Below are 19,293 nucleotides of genomic sequence, written 5' to 3'. Positions count from 1 at the left end.
CAGAGGGCGGGCAACAGAGCGATCCGGTAAGGATTCCGTTTTTATCGAACCAGTGAAGTGAAATGGTGGGAAGATAGAAGAGACTTCTGGTCAGACGAGTATGGGGTAATAAAAACAGTAGCAGCAAGTGGTGTAACGGCAACAGGATTCGACATGAGTAGTAAGTTTGGAGGACAGTGAGTCACTGTCAACATTTCAGTGAGCGGATTATTTTCATCAGAATGGACAGAAAACCAGCCTCAACAGCAACAGTTCTGGTATACAAGCCTATACAAGAATTTAGTAGTGGTGAAGAATAGAGTGAAGTTTAAGAGAACAGTACAGAAGAATCAGCGCCGAAAGAAATGTGACAATGAAGTACTAAAGAATGATGTGATGACTGAACGTTCTGTATGGCTGTAGATATTGCGGTAGCGAATATCATTATAGGTAGTTCAGCTGACATATCCAAAACGGGCAGTCACCGAAGTTGGACAAATATAGATTCAAGGAAGATAGCAGCAAAGAAACACTGGATATTAGAAGAAATACTTGATCGACGAAAGAAAAAAGGACGAATATATTCAGGGAAAGACAGGAATACAGTAATATAAGCTACTTAAACCGAACGTTGTCTGTTATACGAGGGTTGTCCAGAAAGTAGGTTCCGATCGGTCGCTAAATGGAAACCACAGTGAAAAACAGAAACATTTTATTTGCATGAGTTATGTACACTTTCCAGATACTTCTCTACATAGTCGCCGCTCCTACTTAGACAGAATCTTAAACTTTTTAGTTCCTATGTTTCCTACCACTCAACATTCCCCCTCTGCATACGTATTTGTAGCACTGAAATTAAATGCTATCTCCCTTAGATGGGTCTTTGGCCACCTCCACCGTTTAAGATTGTCCACCTCTACTAACTCCACTTCTCCATCTTCCAAGCTGCTGATGTCCACCCCTTCCTCTATTCCTCGGTGACTGGGTACATTGCCTCTACACATGTCCCGTACGGCCACAATTATAACATTTTATACCCGCTATAAACACTATTTGTCTACAAAGCACCATTGTCACATCTATTTCCTCACATTGGATTGCTAGCTGAATGGCGCAATACAAATCTTTCGGAGTCCCTTCACACACTTTCCTCGCCATGTGCGCCGGTAACCCCCTCAAAAATACATCAAGTGCCCCTTGCTCGGCCTCCTGCAATAGAACACCATTCGCGTCATCGCTCTGGCTCAAAAAAATGGTTCAAATGGCTCTGAGCACTATGGGACTCAACTGCTGTGGTCATAAGTCCCCTAGAACTTAGAACTACTTAAACCTAACTAACCTAAGGACAGCACACAACACCCAGCCATCACGAGGCAGAGAAAATCCCTGACCCCGCCGGGAATCGAACCCGGGAACCCGGGCGTGGGAAGCGAGAACGCTACCGCACGACCACGAGATGCGGGCCACATCGCTCTGGCCTAACTCGTAAGTATACTCGTTAATTTCTCTTATCCTGCCCGCAAATTTCTCTACCGTCTCCCCCTGTCTCTTCGTCATTGTACTCAACCTCTCCCTGAAGTACCGAGTGCTATTCTGTTTCTTGTAAAAGCCCCTCCTTCAACTGCTTAAACTGTCCTTCCTTCCTTAAGGCCTGAGAACACCTTATGTACGTTTTCGCCTCAACCGTTATTCTAATCTTGGCTACATGTAACAACTGTTCATCAGAACAACCATTCATTACAGCTGAAGTTTCCAAGTTCACCGCAAACGAACGCACATCCTCAGATTCCTTGCCAGAAAACTGAATAATCAAACTTGCAGCAGCTACATCAATCTCCTGCTGCGGCACCCTACGCAACAACGACAGATCAGATGCGGTTACCTGTTCCCTCCTAGACGTTAATTCACTTCTCAACTGTGTATTGTCCACTGTCAATTGTGCTACCTTTTCCATCAAAATCCGTACTGCTTCTTGTTCCGACACACCTTGCGTCCCTCACTATGCCATTGTATTGCTTTCATTTCCAGTTAGTCCCATTTCAACCTATAAAATCCCACAGAACCAAAATATTTAACTGCAAAAATAAACTGACTTCCTACAGCTCAGTATCTCATCTTATGTTTTATGCGATGATGTAACATGACGAGATAAATAAAACATCATACTTAACTCAATACAGAAATAATTAAATGCGACGAAAAAAAAATCTTACTGCTCCAAACACACTAACACTTACTCTGCCAACGCAAAGAAAGAAAACGTCCAAACTCGAAAAGAAAAATTGGTCAACACTCACCACATTTTTGTGGCTCTAATGATGGGGTGGGCTCGAATGTTGTACTGTACAGACGATGACCGCCATTCTGACACCAAATATAGCTGTCACTGCCAAATGTAGAGGTTGGCGTGCGGTGGAGGAATGTTGGACGTGGATGGAAAGTGTCAGGATGCGCCGTATTAAAACTCGGCTGTGATCTTCAAGTATTTTATTATTCCCAGCTACAGTGCGGCATTCCCCCTGCATGTGTCACAGGGTCCCGCGATGCCGAGGATGCCACTTCACTGTCTGCAAAACAGCTTGGCACGGAAGGCTACCTCAGCAATCCATGCAACGTACTGTGGAATGCTGGCCGTGTACAGCCACGATGTTTTGACGATGTCAGGATGCGCCGGTAGCCGACTCAGTGGCCTTCATCCCCGTTGCCTCAGCGCCGCTCTGCTGGGAACCCCAGGGCAGCTCGCTGCGTGCTTCTTCAACGTTGTGGTTAAGATCGTGGGCAACAACAAGCGCCTCTGAGGGTCGAACCAGCGACCCACCGTGGACTGGCACGCTGGCGCCCCATCTGCTGTTGCTTGTAGCCCGTGGTGTGACAAGCCCCGCCGTCCAGGAGAGCTGCCACACTTGTATCCACCCCCGTTAGAAAACCAGCACCTATTTATATGCAGCTGTGCGCCTCTGTTTTGCTAACGTGCCATTCCGATTCATGTACCCATAACACCTAGGTTGGGTCAGTGGGCCCTTCTGCCTGTAACTTGCGCCATGCAAACCTCTGCGTTTACTCTTTTCAGAAGGTTCTATGACCCTGTGACCTCCATTCTACTTCGCAACCGCTGGTAAGCGGAACTTACTGTCAACAGGCCCGCGCCTGACTAACTTGTGCGCTCAGAAATATTGTATCAAATCTAACTTCCCTATGTTAAACGGTGGTGCCGCTACAGTGGCGATACACCTTTTCAAGCCTGTGAACATTTGACTCAACTCAAATAGTTAGAATTTTTTCTTATTGCTAAATTGTTACTGAGCCGTGTGGCTCGATCAGCGATATTCCTGTCGCCAGTATGGGTCATCTGCCCAGTGGTGTGTGCAGAGCACACGGTGGCATCACCTACCAGGCCGATCAGGGAGCGAAGGGGAAGCTCTAGCAAGTAGCGAGGATTTTGCTTTGGGACGCCTAGCAGTAATGTCGTTTGCCAAGTCTGGTAGACACTACATGTGCCGTGCGCGGCAGCAGGAAGAGCACATCTAAAAGGGGAGCTGTATGCGATGTGATGATTAATACACTCCTGGAAATTGAAATAAGAACACCGTGAATTCATTGTCCCAGGAAGGGGAAACTTTATTGACACATTCCTGGGGTCAGATACATCACATGATCACACTGACAGAACCACAGGCACATAGACACAGGCAACAGAGCATGCACAATGTCGGCACTAGTACAGTGTATATCCACCTTTCGCAGCAATGCAGGCTGCTATTCTCCCATGGAGACGATCGTAGAGATGCTGGATGTAGTCCTGTGGAACGGCTTGCCATGCCATTTCCACCTGGCGCCTCAGTTGGACCAGCGTTCGTGCTGGACGTGCAGACCGCGTGAGACGACGCTTCATCCAGTCCCAAACATGCTCAATGGGGGACAGATCCGGAGATCTTGCTGGCCAGGGTAGTTGACTTACACCTTCTAGAGCACGTTGGGTGGCACGGGATACATGCGGACGTACGTTGTCCTGTTGGAACAGCTAGTTCCCTTGCCGGTCTAGGAATGGTAGAACGATGGGTTCGATGACGGTTTGGATGTACCGTGCACTATTCAGTGTCCCCTCGACGATCACCAGTGGTGTACGGCCAGTGTAGGAGATCGCTCCCCACACCATGATGCCGGGTGTTGGCCCTGTGTGCCTCGGTCGTATGCAGTCCTGATTGTGGCGCTCACCTGCACGGCGCCAAACACGCATACGACCATGATTGGCACCAAGGAAGAAGCGACTCTCATCGCTGAAGACGACACGTCTCCATTCGTCCCTCCATTCACGCCTGTCGCGACACCACTGGAGGCGGGCTGCACGATGTTGGGGCGTGAGCGGAAGACGGCCTAACGGTGTGCGGGACCGTAGCCCAGCTTCATGGAGACGGTTGCGAATGGTCCTCGCCGATACCCCAGGAGCAACAGTGTCCCTAATTTGCTGGGAAGTGGCGGTGCGGTCCCCTACGGCACTGCGTAGGATCCTACGGTCTTGGCGTGCATCCGTGAGTCGCTGCGGTCCGGTCCCAGGTCGACGGGCACGTGCACCTTCCGCCGACCACTGGCGACAACATCGATGTACTGTGGAGACCTCACGCCCCACGTGTTGAGCAATTCGGCGGTACGTCCACCCGGCCTCCCGCATGCCCACTATACGCCCTCGCTCAAAGTCCGTCAACTGCACATACGGTTCACGTCCACGCTGTCGCGGCATGCTACCAGTGTTAAAGACTGCGATGGAGCTCCGTATGCCACGGCAAACTGGCTGACACTGACGGCGGCGGTGCACAAATGCTGCGCAGCTAGCGCCATTCGACGGCCAACACCGCGGTTCCTGGTGTGTCCGCTGTGCCGTGCGTGTGATCATTGCTTGTACAGCCCTCTCGCAGTGTCCGGAGCAAGTATGGTGGGTCTGACACACCGGTGTCAATGTGTTCTTTTTTCCATTTCCAGGAGTGTATTTACTAGGGCCTGGAGTGCTGATACCTTTTGTTTGTAGATTGATACTATCGGAGTTAACCACCATTGAAAACAGTTTGGCTGGTCCTTGTCTAAGTGCCGCTGGTTATTGTATTTATATCACACAACGGAGTTAAACTGGCCAATTGCTATAGATATACGTGGATAAAATTTTCGTGGATATATTTTCCTGCGAATTGCTATAACATTACTGTTATGTTTCTATCTGAAGTGATAGTGTGTCAGAGACACGTGTCTAATCTTAAATGAGTAGTTTCGTAAATTCTTAGAAGTTCCTATGAGGCCAGTTGTTATTGCGTGTTTAAATAGTTTGAATCTAATCCTCGTTAAATTTTCCAAAATTGTTCTTGAGGTTCAGCATAGTTTTTGAGTAAATAAATTTTAATTCATTTCACTAAATGTGTAACAGGCCATAAGTGCCGTGGTTTATGAATGTTAAAATTTTGAAGTAACTTTCTCTCGCCTAAATGGTAATTTTAAAAATACGTTGATGGTCTTATTTGTTATTGTCTTGTTTAAATGTGCCAAATAAATGTTCAGTGCAACTGTCGATGGTGATTGCCTGATGTGTCACATGGTCCAGTCCTACAACATCACAGCCTATTGTGCTGAGCTTGTGTCATTGTGTTAAAGCTGAATTTCATACTGTGCTGACACATCAGTTATTTTGCAGCAGATAAATAGTATAGATTTTGACAACATATAGTGAGTCTGCTTTGTTTTCTTGCACTCCACTACAGTCACCAATTGTTATAATTACTTTGGTTAGATTGGGGAGCGAATTCTCCAGGACCCACTTCTCAAAACTGGTAGTATTCAAATAGCTGTGAAAATATCAACAGGCTTCTCAGGCTGCAAAAAAGTCTTGCGCTAATGATAAATCCGCTCCTTGTACCTGAATAAACAAGCGGGAGTATGTTTAACTAGTTGGCATTTGTGGTAACGAAAAAAAATGGTTCAAATGGCTCTGAGCACTATGGGACTTAACATCTATGGTCATCAGTCCCCTAGAACTTAGAACTACTTCAACCTAACTAACCTAAGGACATCACACAACACCCAGTCATCACGAGGCAGAGAAAATCCCTGACCCCGCCGGGAATCGAACCCGGGAACCCGGGCGTGGGAAGCGAGAACGCTATCGCACGACCACGAGCTGCGGACTGTGGCAACGACCATAATACCTTTCGCCATGCCAGCATTTACTAAGTGTCAGATTACGTGAACTCAAGGTTCATCCGAATAATCAATGTTTCTCTTCCGGGAAAGTTAGCCGGCCGAAGTGGTCGTGCGGTTCTAGGCACTGCAGTATGGAACCGCGAGACCGCTACGGTCGCATGTTCGAATCCTGCCTCGGGCATGGATGTGTGTGATGTCCTTAGGTTAGTTAGGTTTAACTAGTTCTAAGTTCTAGGGGACTAATGACCTCAGAAGTTGAGTCCCATAGTGCTCAGAGCCATTTGAAGCATTTTGAATCGGGAAAGTTAAGTTCCGATACTCCTCCAGCAGGTTGATCACCAAGCGAAATTATACGGTCGCTCAATTAAAATTCTCCTGCTGCTAGCACACTTCTTTTGTTTTGAGCCACATCAGATGTAATGACTTCTTAGTGCCTCGATCGACCGTGGGCATTTGACTATTCGCCTGGCAACTGTAAGGAGTTTTCGCACAGTTGGTACGATCTCCTCAACTAAGCATAAATTTACAAATGCTATTAAAGCTGCAGCGCATAGGCGCCGCGCGAGATATTCAGTATCCCGTCTCCCTATTATACCACCGGCTTCCGTTAACGTTAGTAAACTAACCTTATCCCTGGGGGTAATGAAAGGAAAAGACTTTTAAACAAGTTACTTGAAAATTAATTACGTTTTCCTAAAAAGAAAGTTAAATGTAATAAGGACAAGTCATTAAAGAATCGTCGGATCACTCTAGGTATCAGTGTCTCTTCACAACGAAAAAAGCACTTGTACAAAATAGGAAGAACAAGTACTAACCCAGAAATACGTCCTTACTATTTACAGTACTGTAACATACCCACTCACCTTTGTCGGGCGCTTTAAGAATGTCCCTCTACACAGATATCCACTCGCTGATTCCTACGCGCTTCATTTCATAATGTCACAAGGTATGATGGTGCATTCATGAAATTAATAAGAGACATCAACGGAATAAGGCGTTTGTGGACCTTGGGTTGGCTTCTGAGTATTAGTGCTTTTGCCTTCTTCTGGGTGACGTTTTTCTTTATCTGCGAGTACGTGTGTGATGTCCCTGAGGTTGTTTTTTCTTATGTATACCTGGATTTCAGTACGAATTTTGAAGCAACTACAGAGCGACGGAAAACAGAAAAAAAGACAATAACTATCATTATTTTCCGTTGATACATGCTGCAAAATGTATGAAAGATGGCATAAGGCCTACATCGTGCAAACAGTTTTGCAAGTGGTTATAGCATCGATAGTTGCATGCCACGGGAAAGATGTGAGAACATGCTAACCATCATTCTACAAAACAGTGGCAATATTTTCGTCGCTCCAATCGACTGAAATTCAACGAACAAACATCGCCACCTTAAACCATGAAGGATGTGGCGTGTAACATCTGATAATCAACAAATTCAAAACCCTTTCAAGATTCTGATGATGCCGAGTGACTACTAAAGTCGCAAATTGAATATTTAAAAATGTGTGTTAGTGTTAGGGGCCAAGAATTCCATTTTGAAGAGAAGAAATATTGTTGTTAACTTCAAACCGCAGCAAAACTTAGGAATTGAGACGTGCTTTACACTATGTGTTATTGACAAACCAGTGAGTAGACTTACCACTGAGTAGACGTACAAATTATAGTGACTTAAAAAACTTGCGGACCTAGCTTCTTACGCCCGAAAATTTGACGATAAAACATCTTTCATTTTTTGAACTCAAATGGCCACATTGTAAAGGACTCCTACGAAAATAAATAAAAATATTTATTTATTTGTTCAAATGATGACCTGAATTCTCATGCTGTCTTTTCTTGTAGTCTATTGCCAAACCTACATCGTTTTACTGCGGCCAGTACATAATACTCATTTAAGCTGGAGTTTCAGTTTGTACTAACCTACAGATCCTGACTTCCATTCTAGCCATAATGAGACGTGGGTAGAGTGGCAGTAGTAGTGAGCAGACACAATTACGTTCAACGTTTTTGCCACTGAGTGCTAAACGGATCTCAAAGCGTGCACAGTTCAGCAACAATTTGTAGATGTTTCCCATTCCAAGTAACACTAAGTTACGATGGGTGTTCAGTAAGAAATGTAACACATTTTTCTGAAAGCTGATTGGTTTTATTCAGGATTCCAATTCCCCATATTATTCCCGACTCTTTTGGCTACAAATAACTAGTTTCAACATACTTTCTGTTCAGTGCGACAGCCTTACGCCACGTTATTGGGACCACTCTATTAGATGACGTCGCAACCAACGTCTTTCTGCATCAATGACCACGTCCCCATCAGCCAAGTACAGATTCCCGCACAGAGCATTCTTCGTTAGTCCCAAACAGATGGTAGTCGGAAGCTGCGAGATCCAGGCTGTGGGCTGGATGAGGAAGAACAAGCCAATGAAGTTTTGTGAGCTCCTCTCTGGTACGCACATTCGTGTGAGGCTTTGCATTGTCACTGCGAGCGAGAGGTTCGTTTACATTTTTGTGGCGACGAAAACGCTGAAGTGATTTCTTCATTTCCCTGAAATTCTGAATTTATCCTTACACCATGATGGAGGGCACCAAACAGAATAATCCCCTGAAAGTCCCAGAAGACTATCGTCATGACTTTAGCAGCTGAGGATGCACCTTTGAGCTTCCTCTCCACACGAGAGGTGAGGTGGTGCAGTTCCACTCCATGGATTGCCATTTTGTTTCCGGTTCGAAATGTTTCCTCGCCTGTGGCGATGTTCAACAAACCATTGTTCCAATCAGCATCGTAATGCTGAAGCATTTCCGCACAGGTGATTGTTCGTTGCACTTACTGGTCTTCTATGAGGCAGCGAGGTACCCAGTCGACACACACCTTTGAGTATTCCAGTTGGTGGACGAGTGTGTGAGCACTACCAACAGAGACGCCCAGTTGAGCAGCAAAGTGTTTGATTTTGATCTGCCGATCACGTCAAATAAAAGTGGCCGCATGTTCCACTACTGCAGGAGTCACGACTGCGTGCGGGCGGCTGGTCCACGGGAGATCTGAAAGGTTTGTGCGGCTTTGTTGCGTTTATGACAGACGCCCAACCGCTCACCGTGGTCTTGTTCAATGCCAGGTCTCCGTAGACATTCTGGAAGTGCCTATGGATATCTGCGGTACTCTGGTTTTCCGCCAAAAGAAACTTAGTGAGTGCTCTCTGCTTGGAACGCGTCTCGTTACAGACGCATACTTGAAGGACGCGCATAGCGCTGATATCTACCGTACTTCATGAACTGTTGGTGCTGAAGCGGGAACAGTCCTAGATAGCCCACAAAAAATTCCGCATTTTTTCGATCGAAATTGGCCAGGAAATAAAACTGTTGCACTACTTATTGAAGGCGCCTCGTATGTGGAAACACTGGAAAGAGAAAAGACGACAGTAAATTAAAACTCGCACAGACAACGTTGAAGTTTCTGCCCGCATATACAGGCTGTTCAAAAAAAAGTGTCGAGAACTTTGAGAGGTGGTAGTACTCATCGAAATAAGAAAAATAAGTCCAATAAACATGCGTCCGAAAACGCATACATTCCGAGATAAACACATGTTTGTAGGAAGGCCTGCGGGACGCTTGGTTGTGGATATTAACATAGTCATCGCAATGGGTTTTCATTAAATATGTCGGCAGGAAGTTATGGTGTCTTACTCACAGTACTCTACCTACCAATAGGTGGTCTGCAGTCAGTTGTGTGGTTCGCATCGTGTTGTAGGCTACGTTAGTTTTCATCGTGTTTGTATGACTTACTGTAGAGTACTGTCAACCCTGAGTACGCATCATGGTGTTTAATCTTCTTCCAAACGCGGTTTCACTTACGTGTTTCTTCCACCATTCATTTTTGCAACGGAAGCCTGTATCTCGACAAGTGAAATGGCGGTTATAATATTCTGCTATGGTTTACCAAATTGACGTAGCCTGCGAGCTTGTGCCCTCGACGCTGTAAAATATCCACAGCGCAGAGTGCCTCTGATAAGCTGTTCGACTGACTTTTCCAGCGTCTGAGATACAAAAGTACCCTTGCACCTGGGAAGACTGACAGCAGGACCTGCAAAGTCAACACGTCTCTCGTGGAGGAACGTGTGCTATGTTCGATGGAAGAAACCCCTGGGACTAGTGTGCGACGATTAGCAGCAGCAGATGGCGTGTCTCATTCTCTTATCTGGGGCTGGGGGGGGGGTTACTTCAGGAGCAATTGCTGTACTCATATCATCTACAGCGCGTTCAGACCCTAAGGCCACACGTTCATCGTGGCCGATAGCGGTTCGGTCAGTGGCTGCTGCAGAAGTGTGCAGCAGATCTACTTACATCCAAGAATTTGGTTACCGACGAGGTAGAGTTCACGAAACATGATGTTGGGAATTTTCGTAACCAGCATATACGGGAAAATATAAACCCCCACGCAATTTAAGGAAGATAGCATCAACAACGGTACAGGTGTACTTGGCGATAGATTAATAGGTCCATATGTGTTCCTACAAAGGTTAAATGGGGCCGTTAACTGAAGTTTCTCATTAATGCAGTGCCTATCTTGCTGGAGGCTGCGCCATTTCAACAACCAATACAATTGTGGTGCGTGCATGATGGCGCACCAGCACACTTTCTTCACAATGTGTATGCGCATCTGATGCAGACATTTCAGGACCGCTGGACTGGTCGTGGAAGGGGGTGGGGGGAGGGGTTGAGACACGCCTTGGGCTGCTCGTTCCTTAGACCTCAGTCCCCTAGACCTTTAGTTAAGGGGGCACTAGAAGGAATTGTTATTCGCCACGCCTGTCAACGATGTGCGGACACTACAGGGTCCGTCTTCAATCCGGTCCCATTTTTATGAGACTAATTTCGGAAAAAAATCATTTCCGGACATATGTTTATTGTTTTTCTTGTTTCGATGAGTACTACCACCTCTCAAAGTACTCGACACTTTTTTTAATGTCCTGTGTAACTCACGTCATCGGAGAAGTCATTTTTCACAGAGCAAAATCATGAACTGGTCGAGGCTGGAGCAGATAACTCACAATGAAAATCACCGTCTGACACAGGCCTTGGAGACCCAACGGTACCGACTGGCTGCCGTGTCATCCACAGTTTTTCGGCGTCACCGGATGCAACTATGGAGGGGCACGTGGTCAGCACACCACTCTTCCCGCAGTTATTAATTTTCATGACTGATGGCGCTACTTCTTATTCAAGTAGCTCCTCAACTGGCCTGACAAAGGCTGACTGCACCCGCTTTGCCAACGGCGCTCTGCAGACTCAGACGGTGACCATCCAAGGGCTAACCAAGCCCGACAGTGCTTAACTTAGCTAATGTGACGGAAACTGGTGTTACTATTGTGGCAAGAGCATTGGCAATTATCTCACCATAGCGTTTCCAAAAGAACAACCCCACCTTTAGTCGCAACGGATTTAAGACAATAGACAAGGCATTATGTTGTTACTGGTTGCGATCCTCTCGAATCAAAATGCAGGGAATTTACCATAACACTATCTCGCTAGCTCATTAATAAGGTCGAATCCTTGAGAGAATTAAAGTTCCCAAAAGTTTAAACAAAATACACTCAACCAAAGTTCAAGGGGATTGTGTGCTTAATTTTCAGAGTAGTTTGGACGAGAAGAAGAGAGTAAGTGGTTAGATGGAGACATATTGTAAGAGGCGTATTATAAGGATATGTGGACCCGCCTACATGCTGCAGAAGCTTCGCTGGGAATCCCTTAAACATTCTCCATAGAGCCCCTATGTGTCCCCATGTGATTTCGGTATTTTGGCGTCCTTAAAAAGATATTTTCGGCTGTCGATTTGCTTCGGACGAGGTGATGCTCTCCTGGGTACAACCATGGTTCCGTAAGCAATGGCAAACATTTTAACATGGAAGCACTGACCGCCTTGTCTCACACTGAGATACGTTAAGAGATATGGCGATTATATTTGAAATAATAAACACTTTACTTACTTTTTTGGAACTGTCTCGTTTTCATTTCGCTGTCTCTTGTATGAACACATTCCATTATCCAGCGTTTGCCAAGTACACCGTCATTCTCTGCTTCTCATGTCAATACACAGTATGATATATGCATCATACTTCACCGACGAGTTAACAGCTAGTGAAGGAAATGAATCACCAATTTTAGGAAGGTATAATAGAGGTTTTAGTTATTTACATTTAGCAGTATATTCGTATTGCTACAAATTAATAAGGCAGACGATGAAAAAGCACATCAGAGGTAGTGTATTGTTACTATTTGTAAATACTACATACGCTGTGAAAATAACGTCAGCCAATAAGCATCACATGTGAGGATTACAGCGGGATAAGTCACTTCTCGCTCTCCCCGTCATTTGCAGCTCCACCTAAATGCCTGTTGACAGACAGGATTTTTGTTACCACTCATAATCACATCTCAGAGCAGTGAGAGCTTTGTACGTCACGATTAATCACGTAGTTTTTCTGTTTTTCTCTCTTTAATAACAAGATTAAAACGTCAAACGCGACAACAGTAGGTGACAAAATCGGGTAAAACAATTTTCTCTTCTTTGACGAAATGGGTGCATAAAAATGTGTTAGTCGTCTTTGTGCGACTCAGATGAAAAACGTTTTGACGAAGACTGATTGCGACGACAGCCACGTAATTACATTCTAGCGATTTTGTTATATTTCATTTTCACGCGTGCTGCATTTGTTCCACTGCAATAAACAAGAGCTGACGTACGAACAATTCGATGCACTCACAAACTGATATTAGTACTGACTAAGCTTCGTTTCACCTAAGAATGTTTTATGGCTAGTTTGGTGAGTTCTATCTGTCTTCGGTTTTTACGATTTGCATTTCATGTATTTTATCAAAGTTTTTCACTGATTACTTGCTTCCTCCGTTAGTACGAAACACGTTTTATTTATCAATGTATGCTCATTGATACCTTTCATGTATTCTTCTTGTAGAGCCTTTGAGAAAGACGTAAGGTCGAAACGAATAACAGAGTATAGGATTAATAAATACTGTTGTCAAGACAAATATCTCGTGAACAGCCGAATTAACATGTAATTACCTATAAGCGAGGGCATTCGCTATCGACGACGGCGATGGCATTTACTTGATCTCGTAGGTTCAGGCAGGCATAATCACTCAACCGCCTCCCACCACTCAAGGATATTGGTCACATACGGGCCGACGGCTCCTTCATTTTGCTCTGCGGCAAATGTGTTCAAATGAACAGAGATCAGGTGTTCTAAGGTGCCACAGAAATGTCAACACGTACGTGGAGTGTTTCGTAAATCATCCTGATACAACTGTGCGAAAGGGTTGGTGCATCGTCGTACTGAGACGCACAAGATTCCTACTTCGTAAGCTACAGCAGCTGTGTCGCAGACTCAATACATGTCTTGTAAAAATCTGTCACATGAGAACACTTCCACTACTTGCCTGATTGGTATCCTGTTGACAAGTGGTTTTCAACGAAGTCGATCTCTGTCGCAGGCCGGAGTGGCCGAGCGGTTCTAGGCGCTATAGTCTGGAACCGCGGACCGCTACTGTCACAGGTTCGAATCCTGCCTCGGGCATGGATGTGTGTGATGTCCTTAGGTTAGATAGGTTTAAGTAGTTCTAAGTTCTAGGGGACTGATGACCTCAGAAGTTAAGTCCCATAGTGCTCAGAGCCATTTTTGATCTCTGTCATCAACGTGTGCCACATGTACCACGGCAGTTGTCGGTGAAGAAGACGTATCCCATGATCTAGCGAGAAACTGCATTTTTCGAACGCTACTATTAATCTCAGTGTCCGTTGACGAGCGGGCTGTATGAGGAGCAGTGAAAGCTCTTCCCTTGTTCCCCACACCCCCACCCCTCTGTCTCCCTCCCCGCCTCCTCCCGAGAGGACGTGCCCGCTAATTAATCGTCTGTTGTTATAAGCTAACTGCAGGGATAGTAGGCTCTGTCATCCAACCGCTGTGACCGAGAGCAGGTGATAATAGGTATGGCCGTTTTCCTCCACGACGAAACTCAGAATGCAACCTCTATAGGATGACATGTGCCTACACGATTTCGGAGACAATGACCCCTGTGTCAGACACACTGATCTGACCACGATCGAACTGCCTAGTATCACTCACTCTCGGCTCGCCTGCTAACTCGTCGACCAGGTGAAGCTCTGGCATTATACCCAAATGAAAGGTCTCACTATTGAGTTCGTCATGGCTACAGGAGTATTCTCCCTTAACGCTGCTGCTGCATCAAATATATCCGCTTTTAATGACACTACCATAAACTTGAAACATGAAAGATACACCCCACCTCTTTATTAGAGATGATGCTGACGTGCATAATGAAGACTGCACAGAATCTACCGTGGTTACGTACACTGTTCACTTTTACATTTCCAAAAGGATATATTTCTTACTGACACTGATTCCTTTTTCTAGCAAACGATAATTATTGTCCGTTTAAATCAGGAGAAACCCATTAGGTTTCCCTTACACTGTGTCTCTACATGTTAAAGGGACTTTTCATTACCGATTTCGTCCAAATCTATGTTATATGTTGTGTTTTCCGAGAAATGAAAGTGAGAGAAGTGGCAGCTGCAGACGGCTGTGTGTTTAGAAGAAAGTAGCTTTTCTCTCGCTAACCGAGCGACGCATGACCCGTTTATGAAAGCGTAGTTTCCAGACAGGTGAAGGTTGCTCTCTGTGGTTGCTACACCATAAAGAGTATACAACGGAAATTCGAAAGAACTGGGGGGTCGAGCCCTTATTCTGGAACTTCTTTGTCATTTTCAAGTTTTACATTACTTGCACCGCAAATAAACCAAATTAACGCTCGATATAGACCTATTGTGTTCATTAATATTTTCATAAAAGAAAAAACAGGAAAATTTGTAACTGCAAATAAATTTCCATGTAGGGACTGTAAGGCGAGTCGAGGATTTCGTACATACACACACCAAAATAGTTTTGCATCACCCCGGTTCCCAGACCTCCTGAAGATAGACGTTCCTTTGACTGTTCAGAGATTAAACCCGCCCAAAGATGTAAGCAACCATGCATGAATAGCGCCTATTAGACGGAGATGGTCCGAAAGAGGATCAGTTCCAGTCATTCCATCAGGAAAGAGGTACACGGCTGTCAATACCGCGGTTTCATCGCATCCGCAATGTTACTTTGTGCCAGGAGGGGCTCTCAACAAGGGAAGTGTCCAGGCGTCTCGGAGTGAACCAAAGCGATGTTCTTCGGACATGGAGGAGATACAGAGAGACACGAACTGCCGATGACATGCCTCGCTCAGGCCACCCAAGGGCTACTACTGCAGTGGATGATAGCTATCTACGGATTATGGCTCGGGTGAACCCTGACAGCAAAGCCACCATGTTGAACTTTTCAAGTAACCACAGGACGTCATGTGACGACTCAAACTGTGCGCCATAGGCTGCACTTCCAGTGTCCATGACGAGGCCCATCTTTGCAACCACGACACCATGCAGCGAGGTATAGATGTGCCCAACAACATGCCGAATGGACCGCTCAGGATTGGCATCACTTTTTCTTCACCGATGAGTGTCGCATATGCCTTCAACCAGACATTCGTCGGAGACATGTTTGGATGCAACCCGGTCAGGCTGAACGCCTTAGACACACTGTCCAGAGAGTGCAGCAAAGTGGAGGTTCCCTGCTGTTTTGGGGTGGTGTTACGTAGGGCCGACGTACGCCGCTGGTGGTCATGGAAGGCGTCGTAACGGTTGACGATACGTGAATGCCATCCTCCGACCGATAGTGCAACCATATCGGCAGCGTATTGCCGAGGCGTTCATCTTCATGGACGACAGTTCGCGCCACCATCGTGCACATCTTGTGAATGACTTCCTTCAGGATAACGACACCGCTCGACTAGATTGGCCAGCATGTTCTCCAGACATGAACCCTATCGAACATGTCTGGGATAAATTGAAAAGGCCTGTTTATGGACGACGTGACCCACCAAACACTCTGAGGGATCTACGTTGAATCGCCGTTGAAGAGTGGGACAATCTGGACTAACAGTGTCTTGATGAACTTGTGGATTGTACGCCACGACGAAAACAGGCGTGCATCAATGCAAGAGGACATGGTACTGGGTATAGAGGTACCGGTGTGTACAGCAATCTGGACCACCACATCTGAAGGTGTCGCTGTATGGTGGTACAACATGATATGCGTGGTTTTCATGAGCAATAAAAAGACAGGAAATGATGTTTATGTTGATCTCTCTTCCAATTTTCTGTACATGTTCCGGAACTTTCGGAACAAAAGTGATGCAAAACTTTTTTTGTTGTGTGTAAAATTAGATATGTTTGTTATTTTACTATTGATGATTTACGCATGCTGGAGTAATATTCATCGTAAAAACAGGGGAAGCAGTAGTTTCCTCGGCATCTTGCACACGTTACAGACGCCCCATTTTTAAAACTATCATGTTTGTTTAAAATTTTCTGTACCAAAACGAATTTGGTGTACTTTCGTAAAAGCTTCTCTTTCTCTGCACAGTTTGTCAGGAAACCATACGAACGGCCAAATAATGAAGAGGACAGCTGGTGATATACATTTGAATGTAGGGGAACTCGAGGCGGAATGTTTAACCATTTTTAAAATAGAGGAGCACCATGAGACATTACTGAAATGTGCAAAACATCACATCGTAGTATAACTTAACGTACTGTTCTTGAAAATTATTTAAAACTGCGTGTTATGTATTTTTTCTTTACATTGTGCAAAGAAATGCTTGCATGTTTCCCTTTCTGCCCCACCCACGGGACAGAATGGATGAGATAAGCTTTGCGAAATGTTTGCCTACATACTGAAATTATTAGCAATATCATATTAAAGCGAAAACCTAAAATAGTTTTGACTAAAAAATATGGAATCTTTAAAAAATAAATGACAATATGAAAATCATAAAAGTGTAATCTTGAAAAAGTTACAACATTTAAAATGATTTATACGGTATCAAATTACTGTTACCGTTACTTTATAGAATACCATGGTTCCAGCTCCAGGTGCATTTTTCAACTCGTGATCAAACCTAGTCCTGCTGACTAGACAAGTTTCTTTGTCAAATCTATGTCATAAGCCATTTAGGTCTGCCATTTGATAGACTAATAATTTGATTACATCGTGTTTCACTGTTGGACTACAGAGTCTGCTCTCCATTGACTTCAGGTCTGCTACCTGCTAGTCTTCTTGTTCTGCAGTAAACATATCTTTACATTTGCCATTTGATTTCTTAACTCTGTAGTTGGGATTATTCTCATCTTTACGAAATAATCTTTCCAACATTGATTTGGGTACGTTGAACTCCTTAGATACTTTTAAATTACAATTTCAGAAGAAAAATTGGCTGAAACTACTATTTGCATTCACTTAATCCCACATTGTTGCTTCTCAGTCTTTCTAATGTAAGTTCACACCATGTGGAAAAACTGAGAAGAAAAGAAATTTACAGTTCGAATTCTACTAATACCAAAAATTTACTGGCCATTATGGGACATTATCCTCTTATGCTTCATCCTTCCCCCCTCCAGGAGCGCATTTCAAGTTAACAATCTTTTGAATCATAATAAGTGATGGGGTTAAAGTATTACATAATTAACATATAACGAACGGCACGGACTTCAAAATTACATCTCAGTTAAAGCAATTATCAATTAACAGCTTATCTCGCGTTATGATTCACCAAAAGCTATAAAAACACAACTGGAAACCTGAACGACAATCGTTCTCTTTGAAGTCAAACTCCACACCAAGTGAAAATGGCTACCGCGTCTTCCCATCCATTCAGAGACAAAGTTACATGTCACCACTACAATATGTTGTACCACTTTCCAGTGTAGGAACAGCACAATACCGTTGTGTCTGTCTATCCTAATCTGCCTCGAGTTCTCCTGTTTTTATGCAGTCTTCTCGGGATGTGATTTCTATTTCTCTCTTGACGAGATGAGGACAGTTTTCAAGATTTTTGATCAAATTCTTTAGCAGACTATAGAATTGGACAACATTAGAGAGTTGCACTTGTGTATTTGGGAGAAATTCTGCTTCATGCTAAAAAAATCTCCTTGTATAACTCTGGATTTGCCCTGCCCATGAAAAACAGTTGTCAGAAGAAATTTGTTCTTCAGTTCACGGGAAATAGAAATGGTTGCTGCAAAGAGACAGGTGCCAACCACCCTCACAGCACCATTATGCAATCTTCTCGCTGCGCCAACGGCTAACTGGGATCTACGCTAGCACACGTGGCTCACGCCTTGTTCGACTATTTTTTTTCCTAAATTTTTGACCGTCTGGTGTTCCCATTTCTGTCAGGTCAGTTTGTGGAAAAGCCTTGCATATACAATAAATCAGGACGAAATCGCTGATGACGATCACGGGCGTTTCTACAAAAGTTCTGCGAGCAACGGAGCCCTGTTGAATCGACATTAAGCGAAACTATGCAGCGAAAACTTCCCGGCAGTTTCAATATATGTGCCGGACTAAGAGTCGGACGGGGAAGATCAGTTTGGATTCCGTAGAAATACTGGAACACGTGAGGCAATACTGATCTTACGACTTATCTTAGAAGAAATATTAAGGAAAGGCAAACCTACGTTTCTAGCATTTGTAGACTTAGAGAAAGCTTTTGACAATGTTGATTGGAATACTCTCTTTGAAATTCTAAAGGTGGCTGGGGTAAAATACAGGGAGCGAAAGGCTATTTACAATTTGTACAGAAACCAGATGGCAGTTATAAGAGTCGAGGGACATGAAAGGGAAGCAGTGGTTGGGAAGGGAGTAAGACAGGGTTGTAGCCTCTCTCCGATGTTATTCAATCTGTATATTGAGCAAGCAGTAAAGGAAACAAAAGAAAAATTCGGAGTAGGTATTAAAATCCATGGAGAAGAAATAAAAACTTTGAGGTTCGCCGATGACATTGTAATTCTGTCAGAGACAGCAAAGGACTTGGAAGAGCAGTTGAACGGAATGGGTGGTGTCTTGAAGGGAGGATATAAGATGAACATCAACAAAAGCAAAACGAGAGTAATGGAATGTAGTCGAATTAAGTCGGGTGATGTTGAGGGTATTAGATTAGGAAATGAGACACTTAAAGTAG

The sequence above is a fragment of the Schistocerca cancellata genome, chromosome 2 (assembly GCF_023864275.1).
Source record: "Schistocerca cancellata isolate TAMUIC-IGC-003103 chromosome 2, iqSchCanc2.1, whole genome shotgun sequence".
In the NCBI taxonomy this organism is placed as follows: domain Eukaryota; kingdom Metazoa; phylum Arthropoda; class Insecta; order Orthoptera; family Acrididae; genus Schistocerca; species Schistocerca cancellata.
This window is presented reverse-complemented; position numbering follows the sequence as displayed.